Source organism: Anguilla anguilla, chromosome 13 (assembly GCF_013347855.1).
Source record: "Anguilla anguilla isolate fAngAng1 chromosome 13, fAngAng1.pri, whole genome shotgun sequence".
Taxonomy (NCBI): Eukaryota; Metazoa; Chordata; class Actinopteri; order Anguilliformes; family Anguillidae; genus Anguilla; species Anguilla anguilla.
In genome coordinates this window covers 30,102,619-30,117,936 of record NC_049213.1, presented here as the reverse complement: position 1 = coordinate 30,117,936, position 15,318 = coordinate 30,102,619, and the positions used below count along the sequence as shown (strand labels likewise).

At 38.7% G+C, this 15,318-nt stretch overlaps 1 protein-coding gene across 1 annotated transcript in view; it reads left to right on the top strand.

Annotated features, from left to right (window-relative positions):
* LOC118211647 (cadherin-4-like) overlaps nt 1-15,318 on the top strand; it is a 249,611-nt gene that overhangs the window by 153,652 nt on the left and 80,641 nt on the right. The window lies entirely within an intron of this gene.

Genomic DNA, 15,318 nt, shown 5'->3' with positions numbered 1-15,318 from the left:
AGTACTAGAAGTGATGTGTAACTGAGAGCAAGCGTGTGCATATGAGAGAGAAACTGCAGTGTTGAGGTGTGTGTGAATGTGTATGTCAGTGAGATGTTTGTGTCTGCATTTCTGTGTGTGCCCCTGCATACCTGTATGTCTGTCTATTTATGTTCTATTTTAGTGTGTGTGGGTGTGTGTGTGTGTGTTTTCACATATTTTCCTTAAGATTGTATTCAGAGGTTCAGTCTAAGATATTAATAAAAAAGAGAAATATTGGTAGTTTATTGTGTGCAAATTCTATATTTAAGTAGTTTCTATTTAATTCTAGTGATAAATGACTCCAGAACCCCCATGGAAGCACAAACAAGGAATTAAAAAGGGCTGGGGGGTTATGCCCTTATGCCCTGTTGTAATGGCGGTGTAGGATTGCTGTACTTCACACATAGTGTGTTAGCACGGGCATTAAAATGTCTGTCTGTCTGCAACAAGCCCACATTTGCCACCGACACTGTTGACTTCCACAAACCTCTGGATCTCTGGCCTTCCCCCTGCGCATGATACAACACTACGGAGAGAACTCTATACCGGCTAAATATGCTGCTGCATCCATGCTGCAGCGTCCCTTCCAATGCACTTGCTTTAGCACCAGTAGGATCACAGGAAGACCACACAGATCAAACAGCATGCTCAGAAGGGAAAAATGCAATCTTCAACTCTCTGTGACGGCGAGAAGCAAACGCGCTGAGAAACGGTTGTTGAGAAGAAGCCATGGTGGAAACGGCAGGAGTGTGGGGCCCTAGCCGAGGCCGTATAAGCTCTGCTCTCTGCTTCCCACTGCTCCAGTGGGAACCACGGCTGTTTTGGGCTGAAGGGCTTACGGTAGTAGATGGCCACTAAATTGTGTGGAATTAATGTAGGGATTCAGATAACTGGAAGGAAAAAATAAAAAATAAAATGAAGAAGCCCTTGTACGGGTAGGTGACAACTCCTAAGAGCCATCTTGGAATATTCTGGGTCAAAGCCTTGGATTTGAGAGTAAATGATGTCTGAGGCCTTGTGTATTACCATGCTTATAGGCTTCCCTGGAATTTGGCTTAGTTCCTTTTCAGACTGGAATGGTAGGATCTTACTTACCATTGTTTTTCCTGCCAAGAACAAATTGCCATATTTACTGGATTTCATTCAACATTACCACTCCACAATAACAGTCAAGAGAGACAAGATGGTGCTCGTGTTTTACTGTTTGATGTTGATGCAATATGGTTAAATAAACAAGACATATTTGATTGGTAGAGTCATAGGTTTTTAATTGATAGATAGATTGATTGATTGATTGGTTTGCAGAAACCAAACCTTCCCATCCTTTTGCTAAATTTCATTTTTTGTACTTAAACCACTGAATATCTAAGCATTTTTATTCATTGATTTTATTTCATTGTTTACTCTCAGCTGGCTGTGTTTCTCAAGTAATTTAATACTAATTATCAAGCATCTAATTATGTCAATTATATACTAAGTATAACAAACTTGATTGCACTGAATATCTAATGCCACTTATTCTCTTTGTAATTATACTTTCGCTTTTGTTTCTGTGTAACAATTCAGGCACTAGGAAAAGTTCAGTTCAACTGAAAATTAGCATATTGCATCTCATAATACAATACAACTCAATACAACACAATACATTATTAAGATCTATAGAGCATTTTTATTTTTTGGCTGGGAGAGGATGTACAAGACAACATAAATTTGAACATATACAACACTCACATTTAAAATATATTATTATTGATTTAGTTCACAGTTGCATTGAAGTGTTAACACTGACCACACTCAATACTTTATTGAATTTGCGTAGAAAATGTCTGATACTTGGATTTTGTCCATTTTGAAATATTATGAAGTAATAAACATACCTCAGAAAGCAATGATGTTTACTTTGTGTAGCACCATCCAGAAGGTAGCTTTTTGAACTCTGAAAGCAAAATGTGATGGCCATGAGTATGCCTTATTTAGTACCCGATGTTCTCTCTCCTGATGCCAGTTTGAATTGCTTGCTCGGTGTACTTAATTTGCATTACTGCTTAAATGATGTTTCATGTGCTGTACACTTACTGGGAATGTTGTTAGCCAGGTCTGGCACTATTAGTCAAATAAATCAGGTGAAAGTGCTTATGTTCTTTTACATTGTATGTCATTCTGGATAAGTGTATTTGCTAAATGAATGACACAAATGTAATGTCATGCAAACTGTGGAAAAACAACATCAGCTTAAGTAGCTATGCATATGGCCCAACGCCCAGAACAAATACTCTGGCTTTGGAGTCTTGCAAAGACAGAAGCACAGAAATAAATTTGTAAAATAAATATTTATTTCTGGTTCAATTTAACACTTTATGGGAAGTTGCTAAATCGTTGGGATGCTTTTTAACCATTAAGCATCACAAGTACCAAAAAATAACATAAAATAAAAATAAAAAATCACATCCAGCTCTGGGTGGAAAGAGCATGTAACTACTGGGAAATAGCAACACTGTGCTCTGTCTGGGTCACAAATTTCTACATTTTATTATCTTCATATCTACATTACCACTCTGAAAAAGCATGGATTTTTATCAGGTAATATTACCTGGAACCTTGGATCTTCCATACAAGGGTATCAATCTGTCAACAGATACAGAAATTATTCGTTATTCATCATTATAGGCTGAGTCATGTGGTACTAGCATTGCTTGATGCCAAATATGGCATTGAACCTGCCTCCTGTAATTTGTTTTCTGCTTTTAGTCATTTAAGCTGCTTGATTGTACAGAGACAAATATTTGGACTCCAACAATGAAGTCACTTTAATAAAAATTCATTCTTTGCAAATGGTTCAATTTTATGATTTGCGATAGTTAGTTGTTCCAGGAAATATTGAAGAGGTCTACTTACCGGTCAATCAAGTGATATTTTCTGTGACTCAGTAGTTCCTTTTTTAGTAATTATTTTTCCTGCTTCATGACATGATTTGTGTGCCAAACTAGAATTAGTCTCTTGAAAATGACAGCACGTTCCCAATTAACGTCATTGAATAAGTGCTTTTTCAACTTCAAAAACAGAGTAAAAACCGGGATTTTTTGTTATTTGTGCATTCAAAGATAACTTGACATCAAGACTGCTTTTAAAACAGCTTTGCTCTGACAGCTGAGTCTATGCACTGTCTCAAATTTGAGCTGATGCAGATGAAAGGTGGCTTGCTCCCATCATAAAAATATCTTTTGAAGGCTGATCTGATGGCTGAAACATCATGTTTGGCAACTAATAATGTGAAGTGCACTTTTGAACTGCACTTGCAATTTGGGCTGCGTGGTTATTTGGTTTTCAACAATACTTTATTGAATGAGTCGTTAATATGGCATTTGCAGCTGTTGCGCGATTAGCAGCACACATTGCTCTCTGTATGTTAATTTGTGGAACTGCTACTTAATATTTTGAGTGCAGTTTCCACTTTTCAGATTTAACTGAATGTATTTGTCAACAAATGTACTGTAGATTTGAGTTGATACAAATGTGCTTTTTCAATTGGTTAATTCCAGTTACTGCTAAAATGAAAGTTTATTATTAGCAGTAATGGGCAAAGTACAGACAGCTTGTACCTATTCAGTTCTGCACCTTCCCTCCCTACACAAACAGGAGACAAAAAAGTATGTATCCTGTAAAATTATAAAAAGCAAAAAAGTAAGGGGAATTGTAATGGTGATGCTAATGCTCTGGGCTCTTAATTATTTTACACGTCATTATTTCCTTAGCATATAATTATTTATAAGAAAACCAGCAGGGCGCACTCACACTGCTTGATTTCTAGTGAAGAAAGTAAATCAGCAAGGTGCCTTCCGCAAGGGTAAAGGCTAGATAAGGCTTCCTCAACTGTGGAGCAGATGAAAGGGGGTACATTCTGAGATAGCAGAGAGGAAGAAAGGAAGAGAAAGACCAAGGACGAGGCTCTGTGCTGAAAATGATCCTTAGTTTCAGGACATCATGAACACAGCCTTATCTCACTATTATCCTCTTCCATCTGGTCATGATCTTCTTGTGTTTTCCAGCATCAGAGCAGAATTCCCTTCCCTTTGTACATCCTCTTTTTAAGTGATATTTAAATATCAGGCAGCAGCAGGCGCCTCCTGTGCAAAAGTTTCATGTTTGAAGATACGATTTGAAAATGAGACAGCCAATAAAATGTACACTAAATGATTATTTATATTGACTCACCTTTTTACCCTTTTGAGGTTATTGTGGTAAAACAGTATTTCTGTGGCAGCCACTCAGTGAGTTAGCTGTGTATGTGTGTATGAGAAATAATGCTTCCTAGAGCTGTTGCATCCAGGGAAAGACTAAAAAGAAGCAGGGATGCTAAAGTGGGAAAAGGAAACAATATCATCAATATAAGCTCCTGGGTGCAAGACTTCAATGGAATTCAATGTGTGCAATTGTGGTTGTGACATTTAAAAGTAAAGTCAAACAAAGAATACAATTCCAAGTTATTGGCTTGTTCTCTTTTTGGACCACGTCTTGGAAAGTGCAAAGTTGAAAGAGATGCTTGTCAGAAAATAATTGAATCCATAGCTGTTTATTTTAGCACTTGGTATACAGTAGAGCAATGCACGTATAAGGAAAGCAATATAGGAGAACCCACAATGCCTTGTAACCCCCTATTAAACAAGAAAGACTGACTCACCTGGCAATCTAACTGACACCAATTTCATCAATCAGTTTCTTTACATCATTGGCATCAGTTTGCATTGAGAGTATTTGTCTTGTTGTGTGTGATACTAAATCCTATCCTATTTAAAAAAAAATCTTTGTCTTGTTTCTTATCTTTGTCTTGTTTCTGTGTCAATTTTTTATTAGCCAAAGTAGCACGTTTTCAAAAGAGGCTGGGTTTCCCCATATCACTGTAAAGCACTTTGAGCATGTGAAGAAGTGCTATATGAATGCAAAGTTTCATCCATTAATTCGTTCATTCATTCATTCATTCATTCAAAATGTTCTGTTATTTTCTATGCCGTTACTGCTTAACAGGCTTCACATGGTTCTATTTATGGGGTGGTTATCAAAGCATATATTTTAAAATTGTTATACAGCTAGATATTTGCTGAAGCAATACCTTGCTAAAGGGTATAATGGCAATGCTCCCCTGGGACTCAAACCTGTAAACTTTGAGATCAGAAACCCAATGCCTTAACCACCTTGTCAAAGGAGCTAGCCTACCATTTATATATTTTATTGTTGGTTTTAGTAGTTCCAACTTAAACTACCAGAAAGAAACTCTTTGACGGCACTTTTCTCCATCTCTCTGATAATACTCGGTAGATAGATGTTTATATCTCTGATAGAGGAACTGATAGGTGACCTAGAGATTCACGGATTACCTTGCACCAGTCTTGCTGCTGGCCAGACTCTGAAACTGAGGTGAAGCCAAACTTACACAGGCAGGCATCCCTTATGTGATCCACTTCCTCCGGAGTCCTTGCTACCTTCTCTTCATTATCTAGATACTCAATATCCCCACTAGCATAGCTCAGCTTGCCCCCACCACTCTTTCCTGTCATAAATAGTTCCAGGAGCCTGGAAATGTATGAGCTATGTCAGCCAACACCCGTGAGTGCTAAGTCTACATTAAATATTTTTATATAGTTAATGCTGCAATGAAATTTTCTATTGGCTAGAATACCCGTTGGCTTATATGTAGTGGTTGCTGTCCTGTATGAGTGGATAGCACGCAAAGTGCTACCCAGGAAAGGAGCAAAGATGCAGAACAATGGAGTGAAATAGAGGTACAGACAGAAAGATAGAGGGCTGAAAAAGTGTTTATTGTCTTGCTTCGGTCTGTAGGGACAGCCTCCAATGGCTTAGCTCTGCAGTAATTATGAACACTATGTTCCTCATACCAAGAGAGGGCCTATTGCCACCGTTATTACTAAAAGCCATTAGTATTGACATAAAGAAATAATTCAGCTGTCTCTGGAGGTCCGTGATCTTCAGTGCAAAAATATAGACATTTTAGTGTCTAATTCGCAGATGGTGCTCTTAACACACTGGCATTGGGCAGTATTCTTCCCTCTGCTTTGAGAGAAAAAGGGATTTTTTCCCCATTGTTACTGGCAGAAGAATGCTGTCTTAATTTGTCACTGTATTACCTATTAAAAATAAGCCCACTAATCGAATTGAAAATATTGGTATCCTTTTTAACATCAAGTAATACTTTAAGTAATAAAATATTACCAACAAGGTTCTGGGTTCAAATCCTGGCCCAGGGCCTTTCTGTGCAGAGTTTGCATGCCCTCCCTGTGCCCACGTGGGTTTCCTCTGGGTACTCCGGTTTCCTCCCACAATCCAAAGACATGCAGTTTAGGCTTGTGTTTATTTTGTATTTCTTCCTTCTTCTTTTTCCTGCTAATTGCTTCATCACAAATGCTCCAGTACCACAGTCAATCATTATCCCAATTGAACATCAGCCAGTAACAACATCGGATCTTGAAAGTGGCCAGTTATTATAATATGTTTTGCAAAGGCACATCTCTTTGTTTGAATCCTTTTGGGTAGAATACAAAGGCAGTTTCATTTTTGGCATTTTGACCATGTTTAACGTTAGCTAGCTTGCTAACAGTACCTGCTGTCAAGGGTACCTAATAACAATATTTCAGGCATCCACTATATATATTTTAAGTGTAGCAGTATTCTAATGGGCTATTTAGTGTTGGGCCCAGCTACTAGCTTAATTACATTTTCCAGTTCCATGTGCATACTTTATTTCGGAAGTCCAGGAAAATTGTAGGCCTACCTGTATTGGCATAAAAGTAACGTCAGGATATTTGTTAGATCAGTATCATATCTGGAAAAGAAAAATCCCAGCTTTAAATTTAAAACACCAGTATCCATTGGATATTGAAAGGAAAATTCCCTGACAAAATGGACCAGATTTATGATGTCATCACCACAATTTCTCTGCCCCATATAAAATGCATTGGGAAAGTTTACATAAAATATAAACCATATTATACCGAAACCTGTATTGGCATGAAAAGATCCCTTATTGTGCTTATTAGGCTGGTGAACATGAAGAGCCATCTCTATATCTCCACAGTATTTCTCCTGTAATTTATATTTTGAGACTGAGGGTAGGACAAATACAGGTAGTGTCTGTTCAAATATTCAGATGCTTCAATGTGAATAACACATGAGGACTTTTCTCAAAAGATTGGTTCAGATGAAAGTGTTCCATGGCTGTGTCTCTGTAGTTAGACGTATTTAGTTTGTCTGAATCTGCTCCAGGAAAAGTTTTCTTTTTTTTCTTCTTTTTTTTTTTAGCCAAACCCGTCCCTTTCCACCTCTTCGATCATTACTCTCAAGCTGTTTTTTCTTCTTTTAAAAGACTTCTATTTAACTTTAAAGAGGGATAATTGCATATTAACTTCAACAAAAGCTCCTGTGAATGAAGCAATTTCCTGGTTTGATGGAAGTTTAGTGCCGTGTATCTGCGGCTCTCCTTTCTCCCCTCGCTATCTGTCTCATCTTTTTCTTTAACCGTTATTTTCCCGTCAGCTTATTCTCTCAGCTTCTTTCACATTGGATTAAAAAAAAAAAAATCCCGGAGGAGAGAAGGAAATTGATCATCAAGCTGACAATGCATTAGGTGAACACAGCCCAGACAATTCAGTTTGTCAATGAATGGATTTCCGTGAGAGAAATGTGGAAGGCAGGAATCTGTAATACAGAGCATAATTTTCCTTAAACTCTTAAAAAAAAAAAAAAAAGGTTTTAAAAATGTAAAAAGATAAAATCTGATTTAAACTAAATATGAACATAATTGCTAATTAATTATACACATCATGATAGTCTTTATTCCATATTCTCTTTTTGGTTTTTTAGGTTTCCAGCTTTGCCGTCTAAAGGAGACATTATTAAGAATGTATATAGGAATACAACTTGGCAAAGTTTCACATATTTTACTACTTTCTATACATGTTTTGTAAAGGTTAATATTGACTGTTACCGGTTTGGTATACTGTTTCTTTTTTCTTTCATTTCATTTTTGTGTGTGTGTGCATGTATGTGTGTGCGCGTGACTTTGCATGCAGGTATATGTGAAGTCTTCAAAATAAAAAGCTTGTTAGACATCACATTCGTGACAGCCTTTGGAAGCGCTTGTGCAGGATCAAACAGGAACAACACTGAAAGTTTAGCGAGAGGGAAATAATTTTGTACAATTTTGTTGTAGCTGTCTGAAGACAAAAGGAACAGAAGAAGTAAGAGAAAGAACGAGACAGTGTCTCACAGGGGTAGATTAGAATGCATGTATCGCAAGTCTGCAGACCGAGCTGGAATTCTGTCAGTTGGAAGTTAGAGAGAGGTACAAACCCGGAATGCACCTGTTATGTGTCTTGTGATAATGCAGAATTTGTAGTGAACTGCCAGTCAGATGCTGAGCCTGGCTTCTGACTCCTCACCCGCCTGTCTTCTAAATATTTTACATTCAATCAGTTTTTTTTTTTTTTTTTTGCTGAGACCCAATGTCTAATCCCTGCTTCTGGCAGTGGGGTTTTTTTTTGGGTGAAAGTGTTTAATGTGGCAAGATTGTATGCCTAATTTGCTGTTTACTGCTGTGAAATAAACCTTTAAAGCCAGCTGGGGTTCAAGTTACCGTGGCCTTTTTAATTTTTAATTCCTGCTAATTTGTTTATTTTCTTGCTCCTTGGTTCTGCAGTCATTATTTATGTAACTGTTAATCTCCATTGACCCATGTTCATTAATTCATTATGCTACTCAAAGGACTTCTCTATATGTTACCATTCTGTGAGTGTTGGGTCATTGCTGACTGGAAATGATGTGTTTGGTCCAGGTGTTCAGGTGAAGCGTGTTGTCTGTTGGCATGTCAGAGAAACATGAGCCATATTTTTTCTTGAATGTGAATTAAATGTAACACTTCCCTGACACACATCACCACCTATAGAAGAGGTACCTGACTGGGCCATGTAGTTTGTCTAAAAGTGTGAAGCCAGACTTTTCCCACAGTCCTATTTGATAAAAATGGCTGTATATGTACACAGATATGTGCCCTTTTTTAAAATAAAACTTTCCCCCGCAGAGGCTGTCATCTCCCATGACCATGTTCTCAAGCATAAAGCATGAATCATATTTTTTATGGAAAGTGAAAGAGGATTTTGTCCCCTGTGTGTGTGTGTGTGTGTGTGCATGCGTGCGTGTGTGTGCATGTTTCTGTGTTTGTGTGTGTGTGTGTGTGTGTGTATGTGCGTGCATGTGCATGTGCGTGTGCGTGCACGCAGTTGTAGCAGCGTATTCCCATAGCTTCACTTTTCATTATGATCTTCAGATTTATTCAGATCCCACATTTGACAGGTGTTGGAGTCAGGAGGATGAGGTGAAGGGCTGTTTTCCCTCTAAGAAGGCCCTCTTCCTCACTCCCAACATTATGTTTTAATGAACAGCTGCTGCATTCATGGCTTCTTTTCTCTCCACCAACTTACCGGGCCACAGCGCATCAGAAATTCAGAGAGACACTGTTTGTTCGACTTCTCAGAAAGGATGTGGTTCAAGAGCTCTGGCTGCTGATTATTATGTCTCCGCGTAGGTAATGCACTGACTCAGTGTTTTGTAATGGTAAAATGTCACTCCTGTCAGTCACATGGTTTTTCGCTGGGGGAGATTGCTCAGAGAGCTCAGAAGTAGGAGTGGCAGAAGCGTGAGGTTCTCAGAGAACTTTTGTTTAGCCCAGGATATGGCCCCGCCTGCTAGCCACACCCATTCCATCGCATAAGATCCAGGAGACACAATAAAACAGACTGCTCCTGCGTCAGCTCTTACATCTGCTCTGCACCTGTGCCTTCTCTCTGTCCCTGGCCTCACTGAGATGGTGGAACATGGAGATCTGTTTGTGTTTCCTTCTACTCCTTCTGTCTTTTCTCATGGTTGACTGAACTTATTATTGAATGCTGCATGACTGGAGGTTTGTTTGGGGAAAAAGGGAATTTAAAATAGCAAGCAGTTTTCTCTTTTTTTTTTAACGTACAGGCTGCACTCCCATTAGATCCACTATCTGACAAACATATCCATATGCCAGTCATATTGACTTTCCATGGAGTGCACAGCTCAATAGCTCAATAGCTAAACTTTTGTTTAAATGTACAGTACATTAACCGCAGGCGATATGACAGTGTATCATGAATGAATGTAATATTGTGTCTACAATTTTTGGGGTGATAAGTAAATTTAGTCAAATAATACATTTGCATTCATCATGCACTCAAGAATGGGTTTCCATGAACAGTACAAATCTTTATTTACAGGTTAATGTTCAAGTGATGAAAATGAATTTGTTGAATTTATTGACAGCTACAACAAAATTGTACTAAATTATTTTCCTCTCAAAACTTTCATGCATGTTTCACACTTACAATTATGCTGCCTTTGGCAAACAAAACAAAACAAAAAAAACTAATACCAGGGGTGCCATTTTAAAAATGAGGCAAGAAGGGCTTTCAAGACCTTGCACGAGTGTGTGTGAGAGAGTGCGTGTGTGAGAGAGTGCTTCTCCCTGAGGTGCACAGTTACATAGCTCAGCTTTACAGACTCCCTCTCCCCTTTGGCTGTTGAGTTTTGCTTCATCCCCAGCAAAAGCAACAAGACTGCAAAACTCTGTGAGCCCAGTTCCCTCCTGGGAGATTCAGGCGTCTCTCTCTTTATCTCTCTCTCTTTCTCTCTCTCTCTCTCTCTCTCTCTCTCTCTCTCTCTCTCTCGCTCTCGCTCTCTCTCTCTCCTAATCACAGGCTGAGGGATGAGGTAAGAGAAATCCTGGCAAATGAAGTACTATCCATGATTCTTCTCATTGCAGCACATGAAACATGACAATTTTTATTATGCTTTGTTGTTACTCTTCAAGCCTTCTGTAAACACACTCCTTTGCCCTCCGATGCCCGCTCAAGTGTTTTTTTATTTGACATACTGCAGGATTAAATAAATTATTTAAATCGCAATCTGTTATTATATGTTAAGCCTGTGTTTTGACAATTTCATGTTCAGTTGTATTAGAAAAGTGCATTGTGGTGGTCCATGGAGGGTGTGCGATTATTTATGTGATTTACTGTATAAAAGTGTAAACTATTCCATTGTCCCCAATTAAATCAAGTAAAAACAATCAGTAATGTTGAAATGAAAGAGTGGAAAGGAGACGGGATTTAATTCAGCTCAGTTCTGTCAGCGGTGTTCTGCCTTGTTCTCCCAGGAGAGGCAAACGGCATGATAATTCCTCATTTGATTCAGTGCGCTGTGCGTCAACGGAGGTAGCTTAGCTCACTGATAAGGTCTCCTGTGGGAGCGGACAAGTTGTCAGTAATGAAGGAAGCGGTTCTGATCTGACTGCAAATAGGTCATTTAGCCAGTGTGAGGTCTGAGGCCGTAGACAAGCCTGTGGCTCCTTGTTTCCCGGCTTCTTTCGCCGTTTGTCTTCATCTCTAACAAGGAGAGAGCTTTGCAAAAAAAAATGAAAGAAAAAAGCAGTATCCGCTTTTATTATTAACACTTCACAAAATGACTCGATTTATCATCCACTGCCCAGAGGGAGACCAATGACTCAGAGGATCTGAGCTTTGTCATTCAGTGAATTTATTGATTTCAAAAAGCACCTTTCCAAGAGACACTTCAAGACAAGATATAAAATAGTTTCTGATATTTAACAGCAGGAAACAATGGCTCTTCTGACATTTTGTGGCATCCATGTGCCGGATCAGTCAATGTATGACCCTATTTGCTTTCTATATGTGCAGTATGCTGGATTATACTGTACTTACAATACTGATTTTCAATATAGTATGTATTTTCCCTAAACAAGTTCTACACTGTGTATGCACTGATTAGAGTTTTGCCTGGTGTGCAAACATTTTTACCATACACACACACACACACACACACACACACACACGTGCATGTATACATACCGTACATGCATAAATATATGTGTATATATATATATATAGAGTGGATTGAATGTATTCAAGTTTTTAAATTTCTGGTGCAATATTTCTGGTCAAATGTTGCATATTTATTAACAAAGCTGACAACAAGCTATACAAGTCCTTTCAGTATACTTCAATATGGTTTTGGGCACAGGATGGATAAAAATGTCAGAATACTAGTCCAATAAATGACCAAATGCTTACAGACTGCACTGCACTGCATATGTTTTTCCCCCAGTTTTAAAATAATCTGTCACCTCTCAACCGACATGGGCATAATCGGCATACCTTCATTTGCGTAAACAGATTATGTGTGGTATGCGCTGAAGTGGTCTTTTTAGTTATGTTTCACTGGTCACCCATTTTAATTGTGGTCTGTATTAATTGAAGTCCTGTATTGTCTGGCTGAGTGGGAGGAAGAAAAAACAAACATGTTGTTGCTCTGTCTATCTTTGCTGAGTTAAGAAAAGTAAATCTCACCACTCTAGAGTTTGCATTTTTTAAATTTTATTTTATTTTTGAATGATGGGCACCTTTCTGCATTGGTAATAATAATACTGCATAAAAACATTCATCAATAATATCAATGTAATTAAAACTATATATGCAAATGAAAAATAAACCAAACGTTTATCTGGGTGTGAGGAAATCGTTTGGTGTCTGTCAACTGAGTGTTAAAGTCTGATTTAACTATGCTGGAGCCTTTTGTTGTGGAAAGAAGAAGACTGCCATTGGCACATTTGCTCTACTGCATAATGATATCCCGTTAGCCTGAAAAGTAAACGCAGGTTAGAAGATGCACTGAGCATGTGCGGAATGGTTCCATGAAATGGGGAATTTTATTGATGAAATGACATGGATGAGGGGAAATCGTGTGTAAGGGAAGAAGTGAGGGTAGAATGGAGAGGAAATTAAGCAATGGTATCATGTCCTAACCGGAAAGGTTTTATGCAAAATTTTTGCCGGCTGACAGATTGGAGTAATTCATTTTTATGCATGATCTCTAGCCCTGCAACCCACAAAAATTGCAAGGGAGGAAAAGCCGGTTTTCCAGCTGGCTGTATAATTATTCCTCTTGCCTGTGAGCAGCCGGGGATGCGTATATTAATTCTCTTCTGTTAAAAAAACTCCTTACAGCGCCAAAAAAAAATTCAAAGAAAAATAATTATTGTAGATAAACTGGAAAGTAGACTGGAAAACCAAGTGAAACATTGGCGAAAATAAAAAAATAAAAAATCTTGTGTGGCTGAACACCCTGAAACAGATGTCCAGGCAGTAAAAACATGCTTAAAAAAAAGCTTTGTTTTATTGAAAAGTACTCTGTACTGTATTTGCCAGAACAGTATGTGCCTGTGTCAAAACTGGGAAAACCAAGAGGTTAGATGTTATATAAGCATCTAACCTCTCTTTCATCATGGCAGAGGATTATGTACTTTTTTTTTACATACCAGTGACATTGATTGCTTTATGCTTTAGTATTCATGGTTGAGTCATTTTCTCCATCAAATGTGTGATGCTGCTAACTGAATAATTTGATTCATTCGAATCACTGAGGCACTTAAATCATAAGATAGTGTCACACATTATTATTGAGTTTTTCTCTCCCATTATTTGTCTGAAGGCTCTTAACAGAGGCACACCCATGTACCTTATGCAAATAAAAATCTTAGAGTTGCTCTTTATTTTTAAAATCTCTGGGCATTACTGCATATCAGGCCACTGGCCTTTTTTTAATAAGCACAAATCCATCACCATCATTTGTCAAATGATGGGACACGTGGTTGTCAAGCTTTGACGCGTCTTTCTGTTTCCCCAGCGAAGACGGGGCTCATGAAGATGTGAGAGCTGAGAGCTTGGGTTCAGGGGGACAGACTTTGCATAACCAAAGAGGGTGTAGGAGGAAGGGTTCCACATTTAGCCGTGCGGTCCTCTTGCTAATGACACAGGCTCGTGGCAATAATACAGGACTCTCCAGACCCCATTAGAGGCTAAATGGATGGAGTCTTTAAAAATGAGGCCCAATTACTCAGCCCTCGGGACCATTTTCAGAGCTGCACTCCAACCACCAAATTGCTCTGGGGAGCTGAAAAACACATCTCTCTCCCAGGGGCTTTTCCTCTTTTTTTCTTCACCACTGTCTTTACTCTGTAAATTAAAAGGGGGTAGAATTCATCGGTATTGCTGTGTAAGGCATTCTCTTGACCGCCACATTGGGAGACCATCAATTATTTGTCTTAGGGTCGGAAAGGAGAGGATGAACAGGGTCTGCTGAACGTGTTGTTTCTGCACTGTGTGATATATCCGTGAATGTCAAAACACGGTGCTATAAAGCCGTTCCCCCTATTGATCACGATGACCCAGAATTGGGTCAGCAACAGTGCGACAGTTACAGATGTGCCCACATTCTCATTTTAGTCCCTCAAAAGAAAGAAAAACTTCTAAAAATTCTAATTATGGTTTCATTTTTCTGCTTATACAATAGTTACTCCTGTATGTAAAGGTACTAACATACGCAACAGAATCTCAGATTCAATGAAAGCATTAACCGTGAATGAATAATAATGAATAATAGTTCCAAATGCACACACACAATGCCTCGTGTGAATCACGTTTGCGTTACATTTTTCAAGACTATCTTTGGTGTGGAAGGCCTAGCTGGATGGATGTGAACAGATGCGCTGATAGCGTCTTGTCAGCGCGGGATCAGCTCTGAGCGTGTTTTCGCTGTGAGGAAATGAATGATAGGAATTGCGGATCTCCACACCGCGCGGGGACCCATGCCTGACAGGGATCCGTGGTCCCAGTTTCATCTCATCCATGCATTAGTCATGAGAATCTGCCGTCCAGCGGACATTGAGCGATGCTGCTTCCAGAATCAAAAATTAGTTTCGAGCAAGTTTCGGGAAGAAATGGCCAGAAAGCCGCTCTTTGTGTTTCAATCCGAATGATACATTTAATATTTGGTATCATATTAATTGACGCTGGTGAATTTCATTGCTAGTTTGTTTGACATATTCAAATTTACAAATGTAAAAAGTAATCCGCAAAACCTAATTGGGTGCTGACATCTCAGATAAATGCTGCAAAAAAATAAGCACTCACATGCTGTATGAATAAAGCATCCAAAAGAATGCTTTATTTTATGCTTTATGTAAAGATCCACTCTTCATACTAATGATGGTCCAGCTGCATTCAGTCCTGGACGTTTATATTTTCATTGCTTTTACAGTGCTAATCATTCTTCCGCAAATGACATCATTGACTTTGTGAATGGTGCTTGATGCGCAGTGCTGTCACTGAAGGGCGCGTGTTAGCCGTACTTCAC